The 5,490-nt window shown below is 33.6% G+C and overlaps 1 non-coding gene across 1 annotated transcript; it reads right to left on the bottom strand.

Moving 5' to 3' along the window:
• Positions 1-5,180: 5,180 nt before the first annotated feature.
• LOC115029533 lies at positions 5,181-5,286 on the bottom strand. Its single transcript, XR_003835094.1, has one exon. It is a non-coding gene; the product is annotated as a U6 spliceosomal RNA (small nuclear RNA).
• Between the last annotated feature and the right edge of the window lie 204 nt (positions 5,287-5,490).

Genomic DNA, 5,490 nt, shown 5'->3' with positions numbered 1-5,490 from the left:
AGCAGAAGCCTCAGTCCTACAAAATCTTATCATTCAATTGATGTAACATAGCATAATCCAAAGTGCATATCATTCGTTACATGAAACAATAGTAGAACTGAAGCAGTGTAACTGGGAATCTTATTGAAAGATTACTGATATTTTCTCTTTCACTACTTTTGTACAATTTTCAAAACGTCAACCTCTTATTTTTATACATACTAAATGGATTGAAAGGAATCAACATCAAAATAACTGTGACATGTATGTATTCCTTGCCAATGCTCACGGGTCATTTTTGAAAGAGAATAAAAAATGTACAAGGGACTAAATAAATGAATAATGATAAGATAACATTATATTCTGGACACAGTGAATAGTACATGTTAATTCACAACAGTAGTGACAGAATTTACAAAACTTGTACAATCCTAAGAGTGACAACATTTCATCATGGAGATTGTGGTTGGTCACAAAATGTGACCCTAAGCAATGGAGCTGTGGACAGATCCTACCTGTTGGGAGTGAGAGAAATATTTTCATAGAATGTAGTTTAGAGTCTTTGTATAAATTAAAATAATATTTTAATTTTTTGTTTTATAATTTTGACAAATATATCATTTCTCTAACTCAGATACTTTGTTGTGGAAATAGGAAAACAATATCAATAATAAGAAAAGGTGCAATCCTTTATACAATTGTTCAACTAGTTGATGAGAGATAGCCTATTTGTGGAAGTATTAAATGAGACAAAAGCATAATCATCCAACCAACATTAGATCATACTGTAACATGTAAAGCATTATATTTAATTTTACATAAATAATGTAGAAAGAAAATAAATGCATTCTATTTGATTCAGATAGCATTATGAAAGAGAGGTAGACAGATTTTAAGAGCCAGAATACAAGAAATTCTGCTGTAAACTAGTTTCTTCTTGAAATGGCTGCATAAACCTCATGGGAACAATGGCAATATCAAGGGACATGTTATTATGGAAGAAAAAATTCATGCACTCTCACACTGAGATGAAGAACTACAAGCAAAGAATTATCTTATCCTGTAGAAAAGACCATTTGTTGGTTGTTGAATAGACCAATAAGGATTGGTTAGCCCTGAAACCATAAGCAGACAAACAACAACGATATATAAATTTGTATGTGTGTGTATGTGTGTGTGTATTTGAATTTGTGTATAAACACACAATAATAATTAAATAAAAAAGGGGCTATTGTCTTCACAAACCTGTATGGGGTTCTGTGGTTTCCCTTCCCCCACCTGCTTGAACCTGCTTGCTCAAGGGTAGAGCTTCCTGCTCATTTGTCCTGCCACCCCTACTGCTGGACCCTGCCGCTTTGCTGCTTGGAGGCACACACGTGTTCATCCTGCTACTGGATCCCGAGATTGTTTGGTGGGAAATCGGGTTCCCTCCCCCTTCCTTTATAACTGAGTGTCTGAAAATAGTAAAATTGAGCTTTGATCAGAATACTGTCTTAGCTACATTTCTTTCTCTCGACGCCTAGCCCCTCTTCTCTTCCAGGTTTCCAAAATGCCTTTCCAGGCTAGAACCCAGGCTGTGATCTGCTGGCCAGACACAACAGGGTTCAATGAAGAGTAGCTGGTAGGAGCTAGGAACTAAGCACAGGAGGGAAAATAGTTTAATTCTCTTTCAATTAGAAGCATATTTGAAGAAAGAAAATAAAGGTGTTTAAAAAGGGTTATCTGCTTAACATTGCTCAGTAGTATTTATATCCTTAATTTTCTTAAAAAAATGTGTTTTATAGATTAAGCAGTTAAACAGTATAAAGAGTAATCCATCCTTCTGATAGTATAATTAATTTTAAGTGTTATTATCTAAATTTCATTAAATCAAATGGGGCTCATTAAATTTATTTGCCTGCTATATGAAAGAAAAATGTTTATTGCTATAAAAGCTTAAATAAATGCTCCTCTTTTATACACAAAACAAAACAACAAAAAAATAATGTCTTGCTCTGAAGTAATATTTGCCATTCATGTAAGACTAGGTGAGAATAAATAATTTTAATATAACATAATAATAAAAAATTAACAAAAATCATCATGAAAAAATATTAGCATCAAAGTATTTTGTCCTCTTTCTTTCTGATCCATGTACTGAAATAATTGTGGCTGTGAATATGTGTGTGTAACATATTAAAATTTGATATTAATACTAGAGCAAAATGTTTCTTGTTCATTGGTCATTCAAGTTGCTACAATATAAAGGATCCAAACCAGGTTCTTTAGTCTTACTATCAATGTAAGTAAATGCATGTTTAATTCTTCCCTCATCACTAAGCTTGTATTTGCAAAGAAAGTACACGTGTCAGAGTAGACTACAAAGCAAAATAGTTTCTCTAGAAAGTTCCATTTCGGTGAATGGAGATGATGATGTAATGACATTTATTAAAGAAATATCATGACCTCTGCAGATTGCCAAGTAGCATAATTCATATGATCAATAAAAATTATGAAAACCCCTGTAAGTCCACATACATATATACCTACCTTATTGAAATATTTTATTATCGTTATAAGCTCCATATTCTTAGGGTTCTAGTTCAGAGAAAATTACCCTCATTATGAAGAAAATTATATAACTAGACCAATACTGTATATAACTTCCATTACATGTACCCACCACTGGTCAAAATGCACAGAACAACTGACTAGTCCCAACTGATATAACTACAACAAAATCTCCACATCAAGGGTAAGGAGACAAAAAGAGTGTAAGGGCCTGAGATTCAGGATGTGTGCTATGAAATAGTAACATCTACATATAACAGAGAAAATGAAACCGTGAAATCTCAACAATGGTGTTAGCTACAGAAGACTTACAAATGACAATATTGATATTGAGTGAAATAAAGCTCGCAAGTCAAAAACCCTAAATGAAGAGCTACATACTATCTATAGTTTCTTAGAAAGGGGTAATAAATCTTCTCAGGGCCAAGACCCTTCATAGCTTTCTAATTCCACACAAAAATCTCTAAGTATATATACCTATGAGCAACACTAAGTGAAAACAGCAGGTAATAGTTAGACATTTACACACACTATACGTATACATACATAATGAATAAGAGGACATTAATTTAAGTACAGAAATGTTTCACAAGAAGAGAACAGATGGAAATTCATTAAGCGTATTCATAAAGTTGTGAATAAATAAATTTAATATAAAATAAGGTAAATTACAATTTTATGATATCAGCCAAACTAGGCACATAGAGATCAAAAACCTAAATGTTAAACCAGAAACATTGAAACAACCAGAAAAAGAACTTTCTAAATAGGACACTATTTGTCCAAGAATTAAGACCAAGAGCTCACAAGTGGTGCTTCATAAAACAAAAGTGATTCTACACAGAAAAAAAAAAAATCAACCAGGTAAAGAGGACAGTCATAGAATGGGGGAGAATGTTTGCTAGCTATATATCTAAGAGAGGAGTAACACCTAGAATATAAAAATAACAACAAAACAAAACAAACAACAACAACAAAAAAAAAAACAAAACAAACACTCAAATAACCCAAATGAATATTTTCAGAAAACAGTCTTTCCTGTGGTATTGAAAAACTATCTAGTATGTTCTTACCTGGGGTAACACAGTTTCTTCTTTTTTATAGATCTAATCATTCCTTAGTTGACTTTCATATAGTTTTCTGTGTAGGAAGAGGTCTAGTAGAATTTCCCTGTCTACTTTAGAATATCTATCCCTATCATGCTTGCTCATCTCATGTGTAAATGATCATGATGTTAAGACATTATATGTGTAATTTCTGACATTACTTGGTGGTATGTTCTTAAAGCAAACGTCCTCATTTTGCTCTTACAGATTTTCTTTCTCCTCTTCCCCAAAATTCTCTGAGCCTTAGTTTCAGGAATTTTATTGTAGGTGTAGGCATTTGAATTGAGCTTCACAACTATAACTTTTGATTGGTTGAACTTCTTTTGTATAGTGCACTCCACGCCCCCCCTACCCCCATCTAGGGGTTCTCTTCAATTCAATATTTACTCAAGATTTTGTTGAAAGTTGTTGTATTCATCCTTGTCATTCTGACTGTGGTGTGATAAAATCCCATAGTTGTTTTGATTTGCATTTTCCTATAGCAAAGGAAGATAAACATTGTTTGAAGGTTTTCTTAGTCATATTTGTTTCTTTGTTAGCTTCTTTAAAGAACTTCCTGCTAAGGTTACAGGTTATTTTTTTTTTCTTTTAAGGATAATTTAACTGAAAATGAAAAACATATTTGTTTTTGCTTGACATTGGAATTGCCAATTATATTATTGTTTTGCAAAATATAGCAAAACAAAAGCAATTTCATTCTTCTTTATCACTGAGTGATATCCCATTGTGTAAGTAACACTTTGTCTTTAGTCATTCATGTGCTGAGTTATACTTAGGAAAGTCGTGACTTAGCTCTTATGGTGTTGTTACTGTTATCAATGAATGTTATACCTGTGTGATTGTTTGTTTGTTTTTTCCTTGTATTGTTTCATTTGCAAACAATAATTGCATAGGACACTCTGAAAACACAACACATTTAGCATATTCTCCAGAAGAAAGATTATCTACATATATATTACTTGGAATTATGTAAGTAATAAATGTCTCTTTCAACTCCTATCATTTAACAATCTCTTGTATTTACTAATTCTTAACCATCAGTACCAATCATTCTATTAATCTGAGACGATCAAATAAATTTAGCTAGGGATATTGTCATGATGCTCAAAGCAGTCTTCTTGACAACTTGCCAACTATAGGGGGAGGTATTCATTCCCTAATTGGTTCTTGATTATGTCAATAAAGGAGATGAAAGCCAATCATTGGGGGAAGGGATAAAGGTGGGACTTCCAGATCCCAGGAGGGAAAAGAGGGTTCAAGAGGGAGAATGCAACAGACATGTAGGTCTCTGGGCACCTATAGTTTGTAGCCTCCTCCATTAGCGGAGGCCAAGGAGGATAGTATAGGACATACTTCACCCAGCCATTGAGTTATCTGGGTAGTTTTAAAATATTAAGGCTGTCTGATACTGCAATTAACAGGGACAGGAGAAAGGGCACAGCCAGGTCATCATCGGTGGCCTGGGAAGCTCTGGCAGAGCTCTTGAGAAAGAGCTAGCTGGAGGGTTTTTTTGTTGTTGTTTGTTTGTTTGTTTGTTTGTTTGTTTTAAATATGAAATGCTTCATGAATTACCATGCCATCCTTGTGCAGGGACCATGTTATCATCTCTGTATCATTCCAATTTTAGTATATGTGCTGCTGAAGTGAGCATGGTTTTAAAATTACCTGCAGCAGCCCTCTTCTAAATACTTGCTAAGACATCTCTTATGTTTTAACTATCAATAGTTCCTACTTCTTACCTCCCTTGTGTTATGACCATGAACTATAACTATTTTGTGCAAACATCTTCACCAAGTGCATTAACATTTTATTGTTCTATGTTATTTCAACATCCCATAGTTTCAGCATTGGATTC

This window comes from Mus caroli, chromosome 15 (genome assembly GCF_900094665.2).
Source record: "Mus caroli chromosome 15, CAROLI_EIJ_v1.1, whole genome shotgun sequence".
NCBI lineage: Eukaryota > Metazoa > Chordata > Mammalia > Rodentia > Muridae > Mus > Mus caroli.
The sequence above is the reverse complement of the archived record's forward strand: the minus strand, read 5'-3'. Positions and strand labels throughout refer to the sequence as shown.